The sequence below is a fragment of the Quercus suber genome, unplaced genomic scaffold (genome assembly GCF_002906115.3).
Source record: "Quercus suber isolate HL8 unplaced genomic scaffold, Cork oak 2.0 scaffold_103, whole genome shotgun sequence".
Taxonomy (NCBI): Eukaryota; Viridiplantae; Streptophyta; class Magnoliopsida; order Fagales; family Fagaceae; genus Quercus; species Quercus suber.
Window position 1 is genome coordinate 405,192 of NW_027069568.1, and position 26,979 is coordinate 432,170.

Here is a 26,979-nt window from a genome sequence, read left to right on the forward strand (position 1 = left end):
TTTTGTTTCCAAACATTGTAAACTAGATTTAATGATCTGATATGATCTAATCCCCTTGTGAAACAGACGAAATGAAACCAATAGGAAGATGTCTAGTTAAAAAACTACTGGAGGTAAACCAGACCCTAAACCCTTCAATCATCAAGTTCCAAAAAGAGACAATTAAGGAAAGTCAACATAAACCAAAACCAGCTTAAAGCAACAAAATCCAAAATTACAAGGCCTTATCCAACTACCAAGGATTGTTGATACTTGATAAGCAAGAATGTCCAACTTGGTTAGAATCCAGAAAAACAATTTCACAATTTAACCAGACAATCACATTACAATTGCCTTGTGGCAGCCAATTTCAAAACAATATACATTTTCAGTTTCAGATTATTTAAAAGATCATTATGTTACACTAGGAATAAGAAGAATTGGCCATATATTTATCAGACAAATCATTCACCATGACTAGGCCTGTCAGAGGATTTTTCAAGGACATGATTTATGACTAGATAGCCCAAAGGACTTCATTCTAAAAAGATATGAAGACAGATTATAATTTTGATTTCAGCACCCATAGTACTGACCATCTCCATTTTTACACAACCACTACAATATTAAAAAAAAAAAAAACAGTTGCGAGTACATTAAGACTAATAATATAAAGATTTCATGAACAATACTGAAATTCAAGGTTGGATTGTACTAGACCACCAACCACACTAGTTCACCCAACAAAAGTCATTGTCAGAACATTATCTAAATGTACATCATTCAATGAGTTAATATCAACATAGAGTACTCAATAGCCCATGTCAGCAAACAACATGTGTAACTGTAAATTTCCCCAGCTATAACTGCCCACCAAGGCCTAACTTCCGCAGTCAATGATCACTGGCTTAGCCAAGTAGGGAACAGTAGAACTTATTGACTCAACTAAATATTATGCGAAGAGTGACATACCTCAAGATCACTTTCAAAGAACAAATCATGAAACTGATGCAGCATCTTTTCCAACATGAAAAGGGAGTAATATGTCTCTCTCCAGGAAGTAACAGCAGTTTCCTCAGGAAAATCTAGTTGCCTATTAGTGACCAACATTGACAGCAGATTGCAAATTTTTTCTAGTCACAGGCAATACTTTATTGACATATCTTTGAAATCCTTTCTTCATAACCTCAACTGATAATCCCAAGACCTGTACCAAAAAATTCAAAGATCTCTAAACTATGAATATTTTGAAACACAAGAAAGAAATTTGAATGAGCATCTAAATTTATTAGGATTTCTGTTATACACAAGGGGATTAGATCATATCAGATCNAAAGAAAAGAAAGAGGAGTTGCCACTCTTTGATGAAAAATGCATGGAAAGAAAATATGACTATAAAGTGAACTAGATATTATAAAAGATAGGAAATATTAACCAATGCCCTTAGGACATTGATTGGGATCTATTTTTAAAAATATTTTATTGGAGAAAATGATAAAATAATAAATGTTATTGACAACTTTTTATATTTTATGAAAATGATGTTAAAATTTTCCTATTATGGTTTATTAACCATTATCCTAAGAACATCTCGTTAACATTACTTATAAAAGATATGACAAAGTTAAGCTCTAAACTAGATTTTGGATATCTCTTAATCCTAGTGTAGGAGAAATGATATGTCTACAATAATTTTACAAAAATCCTAAGTGGCAGGTTGTTACTGGTTGTTATTGTTGGGGCAAAAAGTAATTTATGTTAGTTTCAAATTTGAACCAATAACAACTAAATTATGTGTATTTTTTAAATAGATACGTGATTTCTTGTAACTTATTTAAATAATGCATATAAATAGTTTTGTGTTAGAACTTCTTTCTCCCTCTCTTGTGTGTATTTGTTTTTCAAAAAAAAAAAAAAAAAACTTATAATTTTCTCTATAATTTTCCCCCACCCCACCCCCCAAAAAAACTCTATAATATTGTGGAAGAAATTGGTAGGGGCCCAACTAACTTTAACCATTCATTTTGGAAATTTTTTTATGAAAAATTAAAAAAATCTATCAAAACAATTAATTAATTTTTCATTTTTCATAAAATTTTTTTTAAAATAGTTTATTTTAATAAATGTCCTAAGGACACATGTTAGTAAATCTCATTTACTATCTCTTTTCTAGAGCCTCGACAAATCTACCTCAGAAAATCGATCTCAATCTCTATCCTTGCCTGCCGCGTTTCACTACAAAATCGCTAATTACACAACATGTCCTTGGCATAACTCACAGATTCAGAGTCCATTATCGGCCAAGCTTTCATGAACGTTGACCACATCTGAACTAGGAACCTCCAAGTTTGCTTGGATCACATGTTGAAAGACACACTTGCCAATGCAGTATTTGATAGGATCGATCTTTCATATCAAATATATGTATCTCTGTGCCCATGATATTGATATTTGATTCTGGTCCGTCCTCAACGATCTTTCTAATCAGTAATTAACAAGACTTAAGGCAACTTAGGTCTTATCATAATGTTGACTATTCTTGATTGATGTATGACATTTCCTTTTCTTTATTCTATTTTCTTCTTTTGTAGGACCCTAATACTAGAGGTTTGATATAGAAGGTTGAAAGAGAAGGTTTGATATACCAGAGTTTGATATAGAAGGTTGAAAGAGAAAATTATTTTTATTTTTATTTACAAGTTTATTATATATTATATATTTTAATTATTCGGTAGCATTTTTTTTTTTAAGTCTAATAGTTAATTTTTTTTTTGAAACAAAGTCTAATAATTAATTAGGTTATTAGTATTTTTATTTACATTTTAGAGTTTTTTTTAATAAGTCATTTTAGAGTATTTTTATTTACATTAGGTTATTAGTATTTTTTTTTTAATAAGTCATTAGAGCTTCCTCTGACAATTTCTATCCTAAGGAGATTATTTTGATAAATGAAAGCCTTTGCTTTTCTTCGCGTGGTGATGATGGCTGAAGAGAATCTACTAAGGTTGAAAGATCCTACAATGGTGTTCACACTACGAAACACTCTGTGAAAAGCAATGAAAGAACAAAGAAAAGATAGTTTAGAGAAAAAGAGAGAGACGAAGAAGAGAGAAATGATTTCTGGAGAAAATAATTGCTTGACCTTCTATTGCATTTTGATATCCAGTATATATAAGATTACAGAGATCTCAGATAGCTCCCAGATCAGGTTCCTTGAATCGCGGACTGATCCCTTGAATCATGGAACTAACTAAACTAACACTAACTACCTAACAGACTGACTTGGTGATTATCACACACGCAGTGCTCCTCTTGAACTAAATGTGCAATGGCTAAACGCAGCGTTTCAACTAATACTATAAGTCCTAAACGCTGCGTTTCATTAAATACAATTGTATATCTCAATATAAACAGAACGACACCATTCTATGGACTAGCCGTTAAACTAGCCGTTGGACATTTCATTTGTCTTTTGAACATCTTGATCAAAGCTCAGATTGCTGTGGTTGTTTCTGTGTGTACTCTTAACATTCCCCTCAAACTCGAGGCAGAATCAGCCAAGAGTTTGCTCCGTAAACCAAAAAATGAGGACCAAGGAGAGGTTTAGTGAATATATCTGCAAAATTGTCTCGGCCAGAGATAAATTTAACCCCAAAGTGCTACGAAGAACACAAACCCTCACATAGTGGTAATCAACCTCGATGTGCTTGGTACGAGAATGGAAGACTGGATTGGATGCCAAGGCTATTGCAGAATTGTTATCACACCACAGAATTGGAATGTGTGGAAGAAAGAGTTTGAGTTCTTTAAACAGGATGCGTAGCCAAGCCAACTCAGCAGTGTGGAGGCCAATGCACGGTACTCTGCCTCTGTAGAAGAAAGGGAAACAGTTGATTGTTTCTTGGATGACCAAGAAATTGGACTGGAACCCAAAAAAACCAACATTCCAGTAGTGGATTTCCTGTCAGTAGGATCCCCAGCCCAATCTGCATCAGAGTAGGCAGAGAGGGTAAAAGGACCAGGAGCAAGATGAATCCCAAAGTGTAATGTACCCCTCACATAACGAAGTACACGTTTAGCTGCCTCCAAATGAGAAGTAGTAGGATTTTGCATAAACTGGCAGAGTTGATGAACACTGAAGGCTAAGTCTGGACGTGTGAAAGTTAAGTATTGAAGAGCACCCACCATGCTTCTGTACTCAGTGGGATCAATAAGGCAGTGCCATCAAAGGAGTAAGGCGAACACTTGGACAACAAGGAGTTTTTGTAGGCTTAGAGTTCTCCATCTTGAATCTGTGAAGAACATCAGAAGCATATTTGGACTGGCACAAGGTAAGACCAAATCTTGATGGCACAATTTGAATGCCCAAGAAATAAGATAGAGCACCTAAATCCTTGAGTTCAAAAGCCTTGCTGAGAGCATTGACCAGATGAGAAACTTGGGGAGAGGAGTTGCCTGTGATGATAATATCATCAACATAAACCAGCAGGTAAATGATGATCTGATGAGAGGCAAAGATAAAGAGTGAAGAATCTGCCATGGAAGCTTCAAATCCCAGATGCAAAAGTTGAGATGTAAATCTGTCAAACCAGCCCTGGTCCTGTTTTAATCCATATAAGGATTTATACAATCTGCAGATGTGATGAGGGTATTGTTGATCTACATAACCTGGGGCTGTACCATGTACACTTCCTCTTTTAGGAAACCATGGAGGAAGGCATTGGAGATATCCAATTGTCGAAGAGGCCAGTGACAACTTACTGCAATGGAAGGGACAAGTCTCACTGTAGCTAGTTTCACCACTGGACTAAAGGTTTCAGAATAGTCCACACCTGCCTGTTGATGAAAGCCTTAGCAACCAACCTTACTTTGTAACGAGCAATGGTTCCATCACTGTGTAGTTTGAGCTTATACACCCACGTGCAGCCCACTAGATTTATACTTGGATCAGCTGGAACAAGAGTCCAAGTTTGCTGTCTTTGTAAAGCAGAAATTCCTCATCCATAGCCTTAACCCATTGAGGAAATTTGCAAGCAATTTTGTATGTGGGAGGCTCAATGTGAGTATAATCAACCATAGCCTTGTAGCAGAATTTTGGTTTGGAGATACCATTCTTTAATCTGGTGGTCATAGGATGGATGTTCACAGAAGCAATGGCAGAAGGTGAGGTTGTATCAGTGGGAAGGGAAGGAGCAGTGAGAGATGGGAGGGAAAAGGTAGGAATAGTGGGAGTAGGAATTGAGGAAATGGAAGGAGATGGGATTGAGGAATAGTGGTGACAGATGAAGTTGAATTGAAGTGGATGAATGACAGGTTAGGGAAGTATCTAAGAAGGGGAGTTGACAAGAAGTATGATGTGAATCAGAAGGAGGAGAATTGGTGGGATTGAGGATGTAGAAATTGGAGTAAGGCCCTAGAATGAAGGGTGTTTTTTTTTTTTTTTTTTTAAGTTAAATAAATAGTGGAAACTTTTTTTTTTTAATAGTGATGTGCTATGTGTCTCTATTTTATTTTATCATTTTCATATTATATTTGTTGTTATTTCGGGCTCTGTAAATAAATAAGGATAGGATGAATAAATCTTATTTACTTGTAGTAAATATAAATTAGTTTTCTTTTGAATTTAAATGTTAGTTTTATCTTGTAAAGCCATCTATTTATATGTCTTGATTTTAAATAATAAAGTATATATGGTGAACAATATTATTATTGAGTGAAATTTCACTTCTGAGGTTTGCACTCTCTAGAAGTAGTCCATTTATTAACTTGGAGGTTTTGGTTCCCTTGAACGCTCTAAATTTTTTTCGAAAGAGAGATAATTAAATTAACTTGTGTATAACACTGGCTAACCTTATTTGATCATCACAATAGGGAAAATTGGCAACAAATCAAAAAATAGCTGTGAAGAGACTGTCAAGAAATTCAGGGCAAGGAATAATTGAGTTCAAGAATGAGTTGATACTCATATCTAGACTCCAACATATCAATCTTGTTAAGCTTTTGGGTTGTTGCATTTTTGGAGAAGAAAGGATGTTAATCTATGAATATATGCCCAACAAAAGCTTGGACTACTTTTTATTTGGTACAAGAAGCATTCAATTTTTTCCTTAGATTTCATTTGTTTTCTGCAATGAATTTATTTATTTATCTATGTTACATTATATAATAAAGATTATTGATCATATGAGAGTAATTCATAGAGATTTAAAAGCTAGCAACATACTTCTCGATGAAAATACAAATCCGAAGATTTCTGATTTCGGCATGGCAAGAATTTTCAAACTAAATAAATTCGAGGCAAATACTAATAGAATTGTTGGGACATAGTAGTATTAATTTAGCAGCGAAATATACTCAAGTATATGGATGTGCTGACTTTTTCTAGATAAATAATGTTTAATTAACTTACTATGTCCCAATCTAGTAGCTTGCTTCTGTTTGAATCTGGCCAATGTAAAAAATATATATATGATCAATAATCTTTATTATATAAAGTAACATAGATAAATAGATAAATTCATTGCAGAAAACAAATGAAGTCTAAGGAAAAAATTGAATGCTTCTTGTACCAAATAAAAAGTAGTCCAAGCTTTTGTTGGGCATGTATTCATAGATTAACATCATTTCTTCTCCAAAAATGCAACAACCCAAAAGCTTAACAAGATTGATATGTTGGAGTCTAGATATGAGTATCAACTCATTCTTGAACTCAATTATTCCTTGCCTTGAATTTCTTGACAATCTCTTCACAGCTATTTTTTGATTTGTTGGCAATTTTCCCTATTGTGATGATCAAATAAGGTTAGCCAGTGTTATACAAGTTAATTTAATTCTCTCTCTTGCGAAAAAAATTTAGAGCTTATTACCATGTAAACTGGTCCAAAGCCCCCTTCTCGAAGCTTGCTTTCTAATGAGAAGTTGTTTGTGGCAGTTGAAATACATTCATAGCTATATACATTTATATCAGGCACCTTCTTTCTATCATTCGGAATCTCATTCGCACTAGTAGATCCCTCTGAAATCACTAAACTAAGCAATCGATTTTCATCCTGTATTTCATTATCGACCCCTGAATAAATTTACATAAAATCATAATTTTCATTTGATGATAGTAAATAATCAAGGAATTATCTAACCAGTTCAATCTATCTTTTAACGACCTACGTACCTTGGAGTTCGACTGTTCTCCTTCTTTGTAGATAACACAATATGCAGAAAAAAGTCACAAGTAGAGCTGAGGCACTAATGGCAATGCTAATCCATACCCACTTATTTTTTCCTACATTTAGTCATAAATGGAGTTAGTAATCATCTGAAAATTATATATTATTGCATATCGACATTGTACACAAAAGAAAATTTGATATTTTCATGTTACATTTGTAAAGTTGTGAGTTAGAATCACCTACAAAGAAATAATTTTTTTTTTTTTTGAATAAGAAATAACTTATTTATTCAACTTGAGGTTGTGTAATTAGCTTCATGGATCTACCTCAGCGTCACACGCAGAGTTGAAGAATTTAACATACAATAGCCAGGCTGTCATAATTCATTTAATATTTGAAAATTTTATTTTATGACATTAATTCAATATTCAATTTATGGTTCTCTATCATTAATTTGCGTTCTATAAACTTGAGCCAATAGGTTGAGATTCCAACTAAAATACAGACCATATAACTTTTTTTTTTTGATACTGATAGATAAAAGTCAGAGACTGATTACAAAAGAGCTGGGTGAACCCAGCTGTGATGGTCAGGGGTTTTGATTGCTAGGACAACTAACCTATACACTGAACTTAAAATGACCCTTGGAACAAAAGCAGCTTTAAAGACCATATAACTTGACCTAATAGATTGCTGAGTCTTTTGATTAACTTATTTTTTTTCATATAACACTACAATTAAAAAAAAAAATTTGTCACTTCACAAATTAATGCTAATAATAAATAAATAAATTATAATTGAAATTATATTATTTTAATTAATTAAATATAATGATTTTTATTATAAACTTTCAAAAATTAGATTCATCAACCCCTAGTCATAAACAGCCGTGGTTAGTAATCATTTCAAAAATTCTCTCTAAAAAAAGTTGTATATTATTGCATATGATAGTGTTCAAATAGAATAGTTAAGTTTGAGTAGGAGCCTCTTACAATTAACTTGTTTGATAATGTAGGACAAAAAACTAGTAAACATACCACTTTGAGAAGCCTTCGGTGTTATATTATTGGGATTCGTTGAATTTGAAGGTTCTGGCACTATATTATTGGGATTCGCTGAATTTGAAGTCTCTAGCGTTATGATATAGAGATGTTCTGATCTTGATGAATCGTCAGGAATGAAGTTCGTCATATTTGTCCAAAATTTGCACCCTGTTGCATTTTCATATAGAGAATAAAAAGCCACACAGCTACAGTTGTTCTAGCAACTGGCTTTACAGTCACTGGTGGAAAGATTTGTGTCTGGAGTAGTATAATAGTGGTCTTCTATATCAGTGAAAACACCACTTCTAAAATCAACTATGCCATCATTATGCCTACACTTTGGCTGATTCCACCATTGGCATCCTCCATCAGTGTTATATCTGTAACAATTATGTGCTCAGGCTATCAATATGATGCCGTTTATGGATTTTTTCAACAATTGCCCCGTAGAACTAAGAACCGACCACGTCTGTGGAAGACTTTGATTTTTATACTTTAGAGAGAAGGACTCTTCATTCCCATTTGAGACAACGTTGAAATCAAACATAGATGTTTGATGTGGTGAAATGTTCTCAAATTGGTTGTCTATCAGGACTCCACTTTTCCAGTGAACCACCCCTCGATACTTAATCACCAATTCAAGTCCCTTGGGGTCCCATTCAAGAGTGAAAGCCCCTGAAATTAGGATGTCCGAAGATAAAAGTGATGTGAGTGACCAATTTTGGCCAATTTTGTGGTTGACGTCTAATTTCATTCCGGGAATGGTAAACAAAAATGGGGGGATTTATGGTTATATTACACCCTTGGGCAGGGCGTCAGGCGGGAACCAAGGGGATACCTGAAGCATGCTAACCCGTGCGGGATTTTAACCCCTCTAAGGATGCCCACCAACGGACTCCTGTGGGCAGCGGGACTCCAACCTAGGTGTGTTGTACGAAGCGTCCGAACCTTACCCACTTAGCCAAACGCCCGTTGGCAAATGTGGCATATCTCTATACGCTTTTTCTGTGTTTACTTTCATTACGCCAATTAATGAGAAGTGATTTTTTTTACATCCTTTACTCTATTATTATTGAAGGCAAAGATACACAGTCATGTATCATTTTCATCCTATTGGTGTTTATTGACATATCTTTGAAATCCTTTCTTCATAACCTCAACTGATAATCCCAAGACCTGTACCAAAAAATTCAAAGATCTCTAAACTATGAATATTTTGAACACAAGAAAGAAATTTGAATGAGCATCTAAATTTATTAGGATTTCTGTTAACACAAGGGGATTAGATCATATCAGATCATTAAATCTAGTTTACCAATGTTTGGAAACAAAATGAGATGAGACAGAAAAATACAGATCCCACTGCATTTCTGGAACTGTTATTAATCTCATAATACTCAACAGAACACCTTATGAGGCCATATCAAATAGATGAACACTGCAAGATTACATATCCCAATGAAATGTAAAAGCACCATCCACTAATGAAAACGGCTTGGGGAATAGAGTTCGTTTAGGATGGTTGTTAGTGTTTAGATCAGCCGCTTAAAGTGGCTTTCCCACTTTTATTGCTACAAATCGGGAGGCATCTGTGAAGAAGTTGGTGGTGTGGCAGAGTGTGGGGGAAAGTCGGAGTTGGGATGTGCAATTCCAACGTGATTTTAATGATTGGAAGGTGGAGTTGGTGGGAGCTTTTCTTCAAATGAGGATGTGGATTGGGTGAGGTGAAAGTTCAAGAGTATGAGACCCAAGATAAAAATAAATAAATAAAAACCAGATTTCAACCACAAATTTAAAACTATCTTAGGAGACAGAGTTTTGGTTGAAATTGACAAAACCCACCACAGGCTCTAAACCCATCAGACTATGCTGATCGTTCAAAAGAAAAACACTCCCAAACATAACCCTGAATCGTATTTAAACGGAAAATTAATAAAACAAAATTAAAAAATTACCGGTAATGTATTCGGAGGAAAACGGTGGTATAGGCCCTCAGATTTTTCTAAATTTTTTTGGAGTTGCTACAGTAGCTCTCTTGACTTGGAGAGCACTATAGCAACTCCAAAAGAATTTTTCTCCTTTAAAAAATCAAACAACTCAATAAAAAACAATTCTTTCTCCCTCATAGACTCAAACGTCTCACATAATCAAAACACAAAACACAAACAAAATCTATTTCTTATTATAACAGCAAGGTTGAATCAGAACAGGAAAACAGAAAAAAAAAAAAAGGGTTAAGCCGATCTGACCAAGTCTGGCGGAGGGGAGGCGGACGAGGCGCTGCTGCTTGGTGAACGCCGATCACCGCCGGCTTTGTCCTTCGGCGATACTTGATCTCTACCGGCTTCTCCTCTCTCTTTGTGCTGCGTTCTTTCTCCCTCTCTCTATCCTATTTTCTCTGACGTGATAAATGTGTAAGAGCATCTCCAATTTTTTTTCTTAGATTTGCTACAGTAGCTCTCCAGGCCTGGAGAGCACTGTAGCATATCTAAAAAATATTCCCCCCCCCCCAAATAATACAGGATGAATTAAAAAAATACTTTTCTCTTCCCTCCACCCTCTCTCTCTCTCTTGCTTCTCTTTAGAAAAAACTCTCTCTTTACTTCCCATTAGAAAACAACGGTGAAGCACAAAATTGATAGAGCTCTCAATCAAAATACAAACTCAATATCATATTTAAAACTAATCAAATTAAAACCCAAAAATAAAAAAAGAGCAAAGCTGACCCATCTGAGCCTCGGTGGGAGGAGGACATGCAGTGGTGCTTCTTGAATGCCCTGGAGTAGACGTAGTGCTAGAGAAGAAAAAAAAAAGTGAAGATTGAAGATAGAGCTCCAAACAAAGTGCTAGAGAAGAAAGGAGAATAAAAGAGAAAAGAAAAGTGAAGATAAAGAGGATGTAGCTTTAGACGAAGTGCTATATAAAAAAAAAAAAAGAAAAGTAAAGATAGAGATAAGGGAAAGGTGTGGAGGAGAAAAAAGAGGAAAAAAAAAACGTGTGGATGAAAAGAAATAAGGGAAAATAAAACAAAGTACAAGAAATTAAATTGAGAAATTCTACTATAATATTTTATAATAATTTTTAAGTAGTGGGTTGTTACTAACTAATACGATGAAAAAAATATTAAGTGATGTATTCAAATTAAAATCAGTAATAACTAACCACATATAATTTATTGTGAAAATATTATAAAATGTTAAAAATGTAACACTTCTCATTAAAATTAGATGAATGAAAAAGATTGAAAAAGAAATATTAAAGAAAGAATGAATGAAGATATAATATTTAAATAAGATAGAGAAAATGATAAAGGGTCTGTTGAAAAGTGTATTTGAAAAAATAAATAGATAAAAGGTAAAATAAACTGTTCACTTTTCAAATAGTACAAAAATTTGAAAGCGAGAAGCTTTAGGCTGCGTATGGGATTGTGAGAAACAATTATCTTATTTTACCTCTTAAAATGGTCTCATTGGATGTTAAGGGATCCACGAGTGTACACTGTACAGGCCAACGTCTTATCCAAAAAAAAAAAATTTAATTAAAAGGAAGTGACGTGTGAGGCTTAGGCTCCGTTTAGATACAATTATTGTTGCTAAAAGATTATTAAAAATGATTGTTNATAAATCCCCCCATTTTTGTTTACCAAAAAAAAAAAAAAAAAGATATGCCACATTTTTGCCTACAATGTACACTTTATAATGTACTATTTGATGGAAATAAATGTAAACGCAGCAGAAAAATAACAGATCTACATCATTTGAAATTGATAACGTGCGTTAAGTAAATTTCAGAATTTGAGAACAAGAGAGCGTACCTTGAAGCGGTGAATTTCAAAACCGAAGATTGAAGCACTTAGGAATACTTTTAATCTTCACTCCAATTCCACTAACGCCCAAGAAGTGTGGACTCTCAATTGGTTACAAAGGGATGATTAGAGAGTGACATACACTCACTTTCACACCATTATAATGTTGTTTTTTTCACACAGAAAATTTTGTACGTTTTTCTCTTTGTATCTAACCAATTATCTAATTGGGCTGGCTTCTTGGGCCTTTCCAATTGGACTTAAGTATGTGGTTTGGAGTGGGACCAAAAGGGACCAATAAGACACTAGCTCCAATGAGCCTTGGGCTTTTCTGTCAACTCTTGACAAGTCCAAAGTTACCACTAACTATATTTAATACCACTGTATAAATATGGTTGCACTCTAGGCCTTATCTATAAATTATATCCCAAGACTTTATTATACATGCAACCCCTTCATAAAATATTCGTAGTAATACAAAGTTATTAATGTAGACTGCCACTTTGTAAATTACTACATCTTAATCCTTGAGTACCCGGTTTAATCTTTTTAAGTTATTCATCATATATTTATGAAATCCAATTCCATAAATATATACTTTAGTCTTACTAAAGTGGTTAGGCCTAACTCTTTGAATAACAAACTCATTAAACTTATCTCAAGAGAATACTTTATATCTCTGTTAAGAGACTATGAATTCTATCTTAAGAATACATGTTCCATCAACACTAAATGTGGCTGCCCAACATACTGAGGTTTTGACCATTACTTTAGATCTCACTCCTGATACATCAAAGCAACCTACATCTTATGATCAGGTCCATTATTTTCTCAGGATTAAGAGTTCATGCAAATACAAGTCGTGAGATTTATTATTCATTTGACAGTTCTTAGGAGAATAACAAATCTTACAGCGGTCATGTTCAATATGTCTTAACTCTTAAAACCTATTAACACATCAACTAGAAGTCTCCACTTTCATGATCAAAACAAATCATTGTGGTTGATATGTTATAGTCTTCGCAGATGAAATGCCCAATTTCATCACCAACTACAAATTATAATTCTCAGTTTACAAAGAACCTATGATTTATATCTTTTGTGACTTTTCACATAAATCACATACTATGCATCTCATGGACTAAATGATAATGTCCGAAAATTCATGTTACCATTATTTCAGATAATAATAAAACAAATTCATTAAACACAATATTAAGTCATACATAATGTCATACACAATATCAAACTTAATAGCATCATACAATAGGATTTAAGGGCACTAATCCTAACACTATTCACGTAAACAAGTAAGTAGTTATTGTCCAAAATAAAAAGAGTAATGTTAAAAAATTATAAACATTTTTTTTATACAAGATAGAATTCTATTCCAGAATAATCTAAGTGTATATGTGTGTGAAGCTCCCTCCTGAAAACTTGAACTTCGGCCCTTGCCTCCCACATCCCACAAGCATTTATACTTGTGTAGTGACCATCACACCAATGGTGTGTGGTGGTAATTATAAACATTTTTGAAATACTTGCCGGCACTGTACATTCACTTTAGGTCCGTTTGGATATAGCAAATTTTGTTGAAAACTGAAAACACTGTAACAAAATAATTTTTAAATGTGTAAATAGTGCCATGAAACCCCTTTTTAATTAAAAATTTGCTGAAAAGTGAAGTTTGTGGGTCCCGTGAACAGTGCATAAGACCCACTGGTGTACTGAAAAGTGGCTGAAAAGTCAAATATTACGGCTACTATTAACTCTTTTTTACTGTTCATGTCCCATGAACAGTGCACCAGGTGCTGGTCTAAAAAAAAAAAAAGGCGCAAATGTGAAAACGCTGAAATTGCTTATCTTTTTTCTTTTTGATAATATAGACTTATCTTTTGATAATATAAATTGCTTAGCTTCTGTCTTTTTGTGTAAATGTATGTAAATATAAAAATATGTAATTGTGTTGAAATTACATTCAAAATTTTTTTTTGTTTTATTTTTTATATTAAAAAAAAACACTTGGTTACTTTAGAAGTACTTAAAACCCAATCCTATGTTCTCACCCATTCAATTAGGATCTGTTAGAATGATGAAACGATCACAGTCCAAAAGACACTCTTCCATGAAATTTAAATGGGTCAATTCATACAACAAACCACATCCCCAGCTGGCTCCAAACAATGAAGTTTTTTTTACATATATTCGCCACTAATCACTTTCCCAATATAACTTTATTGAAAGTTCCTCACCCCAACTGTACCCACCCTCCCCAGTGTGATCATTGTGATCCAAGTATCCTATCAGTGAGATTCCAAGCGTATTGTCACTCTTGGAGAATTTCATTACGTATTACAAATTAAATTTTATTTTGGACATTTGCTTCGTTAGGATTTATTTGGGACTTTTGTCTGTTTATTTTTGTGGAGTTTAGACCATTTAGTTATTTTGGAGATAGATGAAATACCGTGTGATTTGATTTCATGACTAAAAAACTCTGAACCGCCAACACTCTTGTTTTTTTAAGAAAGAATGATGTAGCTCACGTAATTCTAAAATGCAACAAGAAGACAAAGTCTTGCACTAAAATAGTAAACCCACAAGCTACGTAAATTCTTTAAGTCTGGTCTATTGTTTGGAAGAGTCATCTGATTAAATTGTTTAAGTCTGGTCTATTGTTTGGAAGAGTCATCTGTTTGGAAGAGGTCACATCAGCTACTATCAATATGATTAATGTCGGCAGGGCTGGCTCAACAGGTGATGCAATTGATGCAATTGCCTAAGACCCCCAAATAAAAGAAGGCCCCCACTTGTTAAAAAAAAAAATATATATATATATATATAATATTTATCTATATATTTTAATTAATGCAACAAGAAGACAAAGTCTTGCACTAAAACAGTAAACCCACAAGCTACGTAAATTCTTTAAGTCTGGTCTATTGTTTGGAAGAGTCATCTGATTAAATTGTTTAAGTCTGGTCTATTGTTTGGTAGAGTCATCTGTTTGCAAGAGGTCACATCAGCTACTATCAATATGATTAATGTCGGCAGGGCCGGCTCAACAGGTGATGCAATTGATGCAATCGCCTAAGACCCTCAAATAAAAGAAGGCCCCCACTTGTAAAAAATATATATATATATATATATATAATATTTATCTATATATTTTAATTAAAAAAATTTTAAATACTTTTATTGGTTAATAAAATGCATTAAAAAGGCTCCATTGTATCCTAAAATATAAAAAATTAAAAATGAAAAAAAACAAAATTAGTTTAGACAAGACAGCACACAGGGTGTGGGCTATGTAGACAAGATTGCACAGTGCACAGTTTTCCCAAAGCCCACAGCACATCACAGTTGGTCCCACCACATACTAATTAATAATTTATCACATTTTTTTTAATGCATACTCTTATTTTATTAATTATTATAAATTATCACACCAATTAATAATTTGATGCGTATCATATCAACTCATTTGTATTATAGTAATACTAATTTATTGAACAATGTAATAAACTAATTTTTATTTGTGCAGGTTTAGACTTTAAAGTGGTCACGGCTTTAGAAAAATTGAAATAACCAAGTTCTATTCTTCTATACTTTAAATTTTATTTCTAGCAATTTTGCATCTCAAAAACAAGAAAAATAGATTTTAAATAAAAAATTTAATACATATCATTTAATTAATATTTAAATATAAAAAATACCTCACTTAAAATTTTTGCCCAAGGCCCCCAAAGTTGTTGAGCCGGCCTTGAATGTCGGGTTTTGCCAAGCTTCCCAAAGACAATTAGCTTATGTACTCTTCTTCAACAACGGAAAAGGTAATAGCATAATAAAACAAATGAGTGTTAAAAGATCAAATTGGTAATGAAATTACCCAAAAACTCCTCCCTTTTTCCCAAGGATACGTATATGATCCAGATTCATACTTCCTCTTCAGCAAATCATCTAGCAATTTTGCATCTCAAAAACAAGAAAAATAGATTTTAAATAAAAAATTCAATACATATCATTTAATTAATATTTAAATGTAAAAAAGACCTCACTTAAAATTTTTGCCCAAGGCCCCCAAAGTTGTTGAGCCGGCCTTGAATGCCGGGTTTTGCCAAGCTTCCCAAAGACAATTAGCTTATGTACTCTTCTTCAACAATGGAAAAGGTAATAGCATAATAAAACAAATGAGTGTTAAAAGATCAAATTGGTAATGAAATTACCCAAAAACTCCTCCCTTTTTCCCAAGGATACGTATATGATCCAGATTCATACTTCCTCTTTAGCAAATCATCATTATGCACAAGTTTATATTAATACTTAAACAAATATACATTGCACACACAAATATACACTCCCAGTTAGACATGGCAATACGGGTCAGAATTTTCTGACCGACCCGATCCGAAAAATACTTGACCCGAACTCGATTTTGTTTGAGGGCCAACCCGACCCGACTTGACCCGGATAACCAGTGACCCGACCAGTTAAAAAAATTCGCTAAAAAAATATTTTAATTACTTTTGATACTAGGTGCATAAAGCACAAAGTATCAAAACTAATAATTAATATATTATAAAAAATGACTATTTAATTCCTCATGAGTACCACCAAGCAAAAACAAATTAAAAAAAAAAATCATCAAAAGTATCCATTAGAGCTAGCTAGCCTAGGCTGCCTAGCTTTTGTGCTTGTCTTGCCTACAGCACGTTACAACTTACACAAGAGACAAGACAAGGGCCAGGCAAGGCTATCAAGAAGTGAAGAGTCATCACTCATCAGTAGTCAAGACAACCATTAAATATATATATATATATATATATCATAAGGAAGATAATGTAAGTGAATTGCATTTTATTTGGTATATGTTGTGCTATGTTTTTTTAGTAATAAAGATTGTAATGTTGTGTGGTATTATTTTTTATTACAATTTTTTTTAATGATTAGGAATTTGATTATTATGAAAGTGGTTGTGGTGCCAAAAAAAATATCTTAGTTGGACTTGTATTTAGAAGAACCTAGACATAGCAAAAAGCAAAATTCAAATTTGGAAGTTCTCTCTTGGTGAAAAGAGCATTACAATAAGTTTCCAGAGCTCTCTTTAATGGCCCGAGATCTCATGAGCATTTCGATAACCACCATTGCTTCTGAATCAAGTTTTAGCACTGGGAAAAAAATTACTACTCCGTATTGATCACGTCTTTTACCTGAGAATGTGGAAGCTAAGTTGTGTACTAAAAGTTGGCTATATCGATCACGTCTTTTATAGTCATAATTATACTATTTTAATTCTCTATTGATTTGCTTTCATGGTACACTAAGTTATATTAAAATATTGTATTATAAATGAAGATGCGGACGAAATTGGCCAACTTGAGCTACAATTTGCAAGTATGAATATTTGTAGTGCTGAATCTGCTACCAACGTTGAGTAGATTGAGATCGAGGTGTAATTCTTATAAAATATTTACTTATTCTTCTTTACTTAATATGTTATGTTTATTTTTAAATATTTTTTTATTTAGTTTATCTTTCTAAGTAATCTGACTTTACTATTATTTTAAATGCAACAGGAACATGTGCACTTAAGAAGATCGATAACTTGCTACTTTGCTGGCTTACTTGTTTTGTTTGTTTTAAGATCTATCTCTTTTTGAAGATGTAAACTGTAATTATACGCATTTTGATAGTGAACTATTAACATTGAAGACTTTTTCCATCATGAATTTATGACTATAAATAATTTTTGTCATACTCAAAACTATCAGAATTAGAAGGATATTAACAAGTGGCATTAAGTGCAATTTATTTGCTTAATTGATTTTATTCATTCTCTCTAAACAAGTAGTCATTGATTTGTTTTTGTAAAAAAAAAAAAACTTGTTTGAAAAATATAGGTAAACCCAACCTGACTCGACCCGCAACCCGATTGACCCGACCTGAACCCGCCCCGCCCCGCCCGTTTTGCCATGTCTACTCCCAGTATGAATTTAAACCACCTTATAACACCATGTAAGCCACCCGCTTGCTCCAACACAACAACCCATCACAAAATCAATCACAAATATCACAAGTATAGAGTGTTTACAAGTATTGAAATCAATTAAAATACTATTCATCACATCTAATCAATAAGGTCCATTCACATTTGCAAGAAACTAAAAACACTCATAATATGAAATTAAACCACCTTATAACACCATGCAAACTACCCGCTTGCTCCAACACAACAACCCACCACAAAACCAATCATGAACGTCACAAGAATAGAGTTTTATAGGTATTTAAACAGATTTTACTTACTATGATCAAGCTAAGTGTCCCACCACAATTTTTTTTTTTGTTTTATTTTTTATATTAAAAAAAAAAACACTTGGTTACTTCAGAAGTACTTAGAACCCAACCCTATGTTCTCACCCATTCAATAAGGATCTGTTAGAATGATGAAACGATCACAGTCCAAAAGACACTCTTCCATGAAATTTAAATGGGTCAATTCATACAACAAACCACATCCCCAGCTGGCTCCAAACAATGAATTTTTTTTTACATATATTCGCCACTAATCACTTCCCCAATATAACTTTATTGAAAGTTCCTCACCCCAACCATACCCACCCTCCCCAGTGTGATCATTTTGCTCCAAGTATCCTATCAGTGAGATTCCAAGCGTATTGTCACTCTTGGAGAATTTCATTATGTATTACAAATTAAATTTTATTTTGGGCATTAGCTTCGTTAGGATTTATTTGAGACTTTTGTCTGTTTATTTTTGTAGAGTTTAGACCATTTTGTTATTTTGGAGATAGATAAAATACCGTGTGATTTGATTTCATGACTAAAAAACTCTGAACAGCTAACACTTTGCTTTAAGCAACACACTTGTTTTTTTAAGAAAGAATGATGTAGCTCACGTAATTCTAAAGTGCAACAAGAAGACAAAGTCTTGCACTGAAACAATAAACCCTCAAGCTACGTAAATTGTTTAAGTCTGGTCTATTGTTTGGAAGAGTTGTCTGCTTAATTACTCAAAAAAAAAAAAAAAAAACTCATGTGAGTCTTTATACCTGGTGCCAAAGAGGTCACGTCAGCTACTAACAATATGATTAATGTCGGCAGGGCCGGCTCAATAAGTGATTCAATTGATGCAATCGCCTAAGGCCCCCAAATAAAAGAAGGCCCCCACTTGTAAAAATAAAATAATATATATATATATATAATATTTATCTATATATTTTAATTAAAAAAAATTTAAATACTTTTATTAGTCAATAAAATGTATTAAAAAGGCTCCATTGTATCCTAAAATATAAAAAATTAAAAAGGAAAAAAAACAAAAATAGTTAAGACAAGATAGCACACAGGGTGTGGGCTGTGTAGACAAGACTGCACAGTGCACAGTTTTCCCAAAGCCCACAGCACATCACAGCTAGTCTCACCACATACTAATTAATAATTTATCACATTTTTTTTTTAATGCATACTCTTATTTTATTAATTATTATAAATTATCACTCTAATTAATAATTTGATGCGTATCATATCAACTCATTTGTATTATAGTAATACTAATTTATTGAACAATGTAATAAACTAATTTTTATTTGTGCAGGTTTAGACTTTAAAGTGGTCATGGCTTTAGAAAAATTGCAATAACTAGATTCTATTATTCTATACTTTAAATTTTATTTTTAGCAATTTTGCATCTCAAAAACAAGAAAAATAGATTTTAAATAAAAAATTCAATACATATTATTAAATTAATATTTAAATATAAAAAATACCTCACTTAAAATTTTTGCCTAAAGCCCCCAAAGTTGTTAAGCGGCCCTGAATGCTAGGTTTTGCCAAGCTTCCCAAAGACAATTAGCTTATATACTCTTCTTCAACAAAGGAAAAGGTAATAGCATAATAAAACAAATGAGTGTTAAAAGATCAAATTGGTAATGAAATTACCCAAAAACTCCTCCCTTTTTCCTAAGGATACGTATATGATCCAAATTCATACTTCCTCTTCAGCAAATCATCATTATGCACAAGTTTATATTAATACTTAACATGTGTTTGTTTTTATCCGATTGATTCATGTAGCTTATTGGGTTCTTTTAAGTAATTTTCCGTTTCTCGCAATAAAGAAACTAATATCATATGCAGATTCTCATTTTAAAATAATCAAACCAAAATTGTCAAAAAGAAAAGAAAAGGGGAAAAAAAAAAAAAAAGAATATGCCATCTAGATGCTGGTAGATCCACCCCCCCTACCCAGAAAAAACAAAAAGAAAAATGCCATCTCTTCTTTAGTACGGTATTGGTGGAGCCAAAGAAATTTAAAAACAATAAACTCATCCATCATGATTCATGATTCATGATTCATGAAATGTGTATCTTTATCTTCATTACTCTGCGGTGCTGGAAGTGGTAAAACAATAATTAGGATCTGTTAGAATGATGAAACGATCACTGTCCAAAAGACACTCTTCCATGAAATTTAAACGGGTCAATTCATGCAACAAACCACATCCCCAGCTGGCTCCAAACAATGAAGTTTTTTTACATATATTTGCCACTAATCACTTCCCCAATATAACATTATTGAAAGTTCCTCACCCCAACCGTACCCACCCTCCCCAGTGTGATCATTTTGCTCCAAGTATCCTATCAGTGAGATTCCAAGCGTATTGTCACTCTTGGAGAATTTCATTACGTATTACAAATTAAATTTTATTTTGGACACTTGCTTTGTTAGGATTTATTTGGGACTTTTGTCTTTTTTTTTTCTTTTTTTTGGGTGGAGTTTAGACCATTTAATTATTTTGGAGATAGATGAAATACCGTGTGATTTGATTTCATGAATAAAAAACTCTGAACAGCCAACACTTTGCTTTAAGCAACACTCTTGTTTTTTTAAGAAAGAAGGATGTAGCTCACGTAATTCTAAAATGCAACAAGAAGGCAAAGTCTTGCACTGAAACAATAAACCCACAAGTTACGTAAATTGTTTAAGTCTAGTCTATTGTTTGGAAGAGTCATCTGCTTAATTACTCAATAAAAAACAAAAAAACAAAAAAAAAAAACTCACTTGAGTCTTTATACCCGGTGTCAAAGAGGTCACATCAGCTACTATCAATATGATTAATGTTGGCAGAACCGGCTCAACAGGTGATGCAATTGATGCAATCGCCTAAGGCCCCCAAATAAAAGAAGGCCATCACTTGTAAAAAAAAAATATATATATATATAATATTTATCTATATATTTTAATTAAAAATATTTTAAATACTTTTATTGGTCAATAAAATGCATTAAAAAGGCTTCATTGTATCCTAAAATATAAAAAATTAAAAAGGAAAAAAAAACAAAAATAGTTAAGACAAGACAGCACACAGGGTGTGGGCTGTATAGACAAGACTGCACAGTGCACAGTTTTCCCAAAGCCCACAGCACATCACAGCTGGTCCCACCACATACTAATTAATAATTTATCACTTTTTTTTTAATACATACTCTAATTTTATTAATTATTATAAATTATCACACCAATTAATAATTTGATGCGTATCATATCAACTCATTTATAGTAATACTAATTTATTGAACGATGTAATAAACTAATTTTTATTTGTGCAGGTTTAAACTTTAAAGTGGTCATGGCTTTAGAAAAATTGCAATAACCAGGTTCTATTATTCTATACTTTAAATTTTATTTCTAGCAATTTTGCATCTCAAAAACAAGAAAAATAGATTTTAAATAAAAAATTCAATACATATTATTTAATTAATATTTAAATATAAAAAAGACCCCACTTAAAATTTTTCCTAAGACCCCCAAAGTTGTTGAGCCGGCCTTGAATGCTGGGTTTTGCCAAGCTTCCCAAAGACAATTAGCTTATATTCTCTTCTTCAACAAAGGAAAAGGTAATAGCATAATAAAACAAATGAGTGTTAAAAGATCAAATTGGTAATGAAATTACCCAAAAACTCCTCCCTTTTTCCCAAGGATACGTATTTGATCCAAATTCATACTTCCTCTTCAGTAAATCATCATTATGCACAAGTTTATATTAATACTTAAACAAATATACATTGCACACACAAATATAAACTCTTAGTATGAATTTAAACCACCTTATAACACTAAAAAAAAAAAAATATATATATATATATATATATATATAAAATATTTATCTATATATTTTAATTAAAAAAATTTTAAATACTTTTATTGCTCAATAAAATGCATTAAAAAGGCTCCATTGTATCCTAAAATATAAAAAATTAAAAAGGAAAAAAACAAAAATAGTTAAGACAAGACAACACACAGGGTGTGGGCTGTGTAGATAAGACTACATAGTGCACAGTTTTCCCAAAGCCCACAGCACATCACAGCTGGTCCCACCACATACTAATTAATAATTTATCACTTTTTTTTTTAATGCATACTCTTATTTTATTAATTATTATAAATTATCACACCAATTAATAATTTAATGCGTATTATATCAACTCATTTATAGTAATACTAATTTATTGAACGATATAATAAACTAATTTTTATTTGTGCAGGTTTAAACTTTAAAGTGGTCACGGCTTTAGAAAAATTGCAATAAACAGGTTCTATTATTCTATACTTTAAATTTTATTTCTAGCAATTTTGCATCTTAGAAACAAGAAAAATAGATTTTAAATAAAAAATTCAATACATATTATTTAATTAATATTTAAATATAAAAAAAGACCCCACTTAAAATTTTTCCTAAGGCCCCCAAAGTTGTTGAGCCGGCCCTGAATTCCGGGTTTTGTCAAGCTTCCCAAAGACAATTAGCTTATATTCTCTTCTTCAACAAAGGAAATGGTAATAGCATAATAAAACAAATGAGTGTTAAAAGATCAAATTGGTAATGAAATTACCCAAAAACTCCTCCCTATTTCCCAAGGATACGTATTTGGTCCAAATTCATACTTCCTCTTCAGCAAATCATCATTATGCACAAGTTTATATTAATACTTAAACAAATATACATTGCACACACAAATATAAACTCCTAGTATAAATTTAAACAACCTTATAACACTATGCAAGCCACTCGCTTGCTCCAACAAAACAACCCACCATAAAACCAATCACAAACATCACAAGTATAGAGTGTTTACAAGTATAGAAATCAATTAAAATACTGTTCATCACACCTAATCAATAAGGTCCATTCACATTTGCAAGAAACTAAAAAGACTCGTAATATGAAATTAAACCACCTTATAACACCATGCAAGCTACCCGCTTGCTCCAACACAACAGCCCACCACAAAACCAATTACGAACATCACAGGAATAGACTTTATAGGTATTTAAACATATTTTACTTACTATAATCAAGTTAAGTGTACAAGTCTAATTTGTTGTTTAAGCTTTGGTTTTTGACTTTCATAGATCTAAGCCTTTTTCTATTCCCCTTAGGGCTGTCCAGACTCGATTGGAGCCCGACAACCCAGCAAATCCACTCGACGTCGACCCAATTCCAGCCAAAACCGAAGGTCCAGTCGGTCGGCGGCTGGTTTTTGTTCTCAAGAATCGACATCGGTGGGTCGAGTGGCGGGTTTGCTTCTCCAAAACTCAAGCAACCCGAACTTGACCGGAGTTTTATAAAAAGTCTGGCCAAATCTAGCAAGATCTCGCCCAGATACAGCTAGATCTAGTGGGATTTAGCCAGATCCGGCCAATTCCAACAATTTTTAGTGAAAAATTTCAGATTCCAACAAAAATAAATGAAGATATCGGCGAGATTTTCCAAATTCCGGCATGATTTCCCAAATTTCGGTGATATTTTTTAGATTCTGGCGGTTTTCTTTTTTTTTACTTCGGTAACTGACCGGCGCTCACCCTCATCCGAAACTGACTTGACCGATTTTTCTAGTGGTCGGTTTCGGGTTCCTCTACCCTCCACCCGACACCGGCGGGTTGAGTCCGGGTTGGGCCCAAAATCGACCCTACTGGACCTGTGGACAACCATATTTCCCCCATGGCCACCGCAAGCGCCATTGAGTCCCAACCACAACCACAACAACAACAACAACAACCCTTTTATATTAATTTATTACACACATATATAATAAATTTTCATGATTTTTATGTACTATAGATGAAGATGACTAAAGAAATTTTGATATAAAATACAAGAAGATAATATATGAAAGAAGTGGATGATAACTTTTACGTAAAAAAGGGCAAATTCCACTGTAACTTAATAATATTAGGTTGTAAGGGAAGCATCTAAATGGTAAAAAGTAAAAACCACAACTTCTAGATATACGAAAACTTTAAGCTTCTAATTTTGACATACAGTCACACACTGGAGAAACAAGGATTGGGTCTTTCACTTATAGTCATTTTCATATCTATTTTTTGCCTTACTCAAATCCCTTTCTTATAAATTGGAGAGGACAAAGAAGTAGAAGAGATCTGTGTATCACTTAGTGTAATTTTAACTGGTAATCAATCTTTACCTAACAACAAGCTGTCATGCATCTTGATATTTATTAATCTTCAAATGAATCAAATATAATCACAATGAGTTGGGTCAAGTCTGATGAGCAATGAAGTCTTATTATGTAAGCTAGTAATTAAAATCCCAGGCTATGGGCTAATTAGGACAAAAAAATGCTAGCTAGTATGATTAGGATAATTAGGGGGACAAATTCATCAGGATGGTCCACTTGATTTTTCATTTGATTAGTTTATGGCAACAAAAACAAGTGCTTTAAAATTGAAAATTATCTAAACTATACCACCATGCATGATACATGACTTGATAAAGTAATATATGTCACTAAAAAACGAAAGTAAGGGTCTAGTCAAATCTTTGATTAATCGGTCAAAATGCTAGCTAGTATGATTAGGATAATTAGGGGGACAAATTCATCAGGATGGTCCACTTGATTTTTCATTTGATTAGTTTATGGCAACAAAAACAAGTGCTTTAAAATTGAAAATTATCTAAACTATACCACCATGCATGATACATGACTTGATAAAGTAATATATGTCACTAAAAAACGAAAGTAAGGGTCTAGTCAAATCTTTGATTAATCGGTCTTTTGCAACTTGTTTTTTTGGGCTTGGTCTGGTATAGTGGATTTTGGTTTTGCATGATTAATATATTGTGGAATGCATATAGTATAAAAATTAAGCATAAAAAATGAAGCAAATTTTCATTTACCATTTTTCTATTTATTGCCATGTCAAATTTCAGGTACCTTTTTGGTTTTTTGTTTTTCTAAGTCAAATTTTATCGGTTTATTTACAATCACTACAAAACGCGGGGGCATTGGGCAACGTTTTTAAAAACGCGACCATAGACGTCCTACAGCCCCGTTTTTATAAAACGGGGCTTAAAGTCTCCTCCTGAAGCCCTGTTTTAATCGTGGGGCCATAGCACGCGTCTTCAGCCGTGTTTTATTAAACTATGGCCCCGTTTTTCACTCGGCCAGATATGGCCACATCTAAAAAATGCGGCTCTAGGCCTGTCATATTTTATTTTTTTGGCAAACATTTTTTTTTTAATATCTTAACTAGAGCTACGTTTAAAAAATGCAGCTCTAACTTTCCTAAAGCTGCATTTTATAGACGCGGCTTTAATTTAGGTCTGAAGTTGCGCGTTTAAAACGCGGCTTTTTCCAGGTATTGGGAACGTTTTTTAAACGGCTTCCCACAATCATAAAATTTATAGTATTCTTATACACATTTGTGTATTAAGCAATAGAATTTGATGGGTTGTGTTGAGTATGGTTTTATTCACAGCAAGGCGATGGGGGATGGGGTTGTGAGCCTTGTGAAGTATGAGCTGGATGTTTTTATCAGTGGGTCCCGGTCGTCCTCTTCAGCTTGTGGGGGACCATTTTTTTTTTTTTACTCAACATTTTTTTTTCATGCAGTTAAGTTCTGATTCATAAAGGTATGTATAAAATAAAGACAAATAAAACATTATAAGAAGCTTTTGAAGGAATGCGACGCAACCATAGCAGCATTGATAGGGGTCCGTTTGATGATCTCCCCTTAATTGTGCACGGATTGATTGAATTGTAGAATATTTCATCATGACCCTCTCGCACATGAGGGCTATAAGATACATGTTGATATAGTCATAAAATCATCATTAGATGCTTTTCTTCATAGGGTGAATAAAAAATTGTTCATGAGTATAATAGGTAATTAAAATATACACCATATGGTGGCTTTTAGATAAATTAACCGGTAAAATGTAAATTCAAGTTAGTTCAATTGGTAAAATATTTTGTTGTCAAATAAGAGATTTTGGTTTATATTTTTGCTTACACAAAAATCTAATAAGTGTCTTAGTCTAATGATTAAAGGCAATCAACTAGAGTAGGCCCCATATGTTGAAATTCTACCTCAAAAAAAAAAAAATAGTAAAGTATTTTAAATAATTTAGAGATTGATACACAGCATATGTAAATATAGAAGGTACAACAGTTTTATTGAAAAAAAAAGTACAACAGTTTAATGACATCATGAATTTTGTAGCTTAATGGCATTATTAGGTTTTCTTTCTAATATAGAGCGCCCACTTCAAATATCTCTCCACTTACTGTAACTTGTAAGCAAAACATGAAACTTTTTAGACTTTTGTGACTATTGGATTAAACTAAAATATTATATTAAAAATAAAAATAGTTTATGATTCCAAAATAGAATTAAAACAATATTTTTTAAAAAAGAAAATGGACAACTAGTAGTGGAAACTCTATTTTGATATGACCCTAATAACCATTATTCATTACAAAACCTTTTTTTTTCAAAGATAATACAATGTTAAACTATAACGTTTAAAAACTATGATAATTTCTCTTTATTATTAGACACAAATTAGTTTTTTTATAGAGATTTGAATCTCAATGACTTTTTCAATAACAGAAAGCTTTATTAGTTTAATTAAATAGAACTCATATTAAGAAACCAAATTTAAGA

At 32.8% G+C, this 26,979-nt stretch overlaps 3 long non-coding RNA genes across 3 annotated transcripts in view; 1 reads left to right on the forward strand and 2 right to left on the reverse strand.

Moving 5' to 3' along the window:
• Positions 1–6,394: 6,394 nt before the first annotated feature.
• LOC136068197 (uncharacterized) lies at positions 6,395–7,353 on the reverse strand. Its single transcript, XR_010629613.1, has 3 exons — positions 6,846–7,353; positions 6,549–6,759; positions 6,395–6,423 (listed from the first exon to the last, which is right to left on the reverse strand). It is a non-coding gene; the product is annotated as an uncharacterized LOC136068197 (long non-coding RNA).
• A 1,597-nt stretch (positions 7,354–8,950) lies between these two features.
• LOC136068196 (uncharacterized) lies at positions 8,951–10,551 on the reverse strand. The gene is made up of 2 exons (XR_010629612.1): positions 10,438–10,551; positions 8,951–9,364 (listed from the first exon to the last, which is right to left on the reverse strand). It is a non-coding gene; the product is annotated as an uncharacterized LOC136068196 (long non-coding RNA).
• A 12-nt stretch (positions 10,552–10,563) lies between these two features.
• The window catches only part of LOC112013243 (uncharacterized), a 46,401-nt gene continuing 29,985 nt past the window's right edge, over positions 10,564–26,979 (forward strand). Inside the window, exon 1 of the long non-coding RNA XR_010629611.1 lies at positions 10,564–10,653. This is a non-coding gene — a long non-coding RNA (uncharacterized LOC112013243). The remainder of the gene's footprint in view (positions 10,654–26,979) is intronic.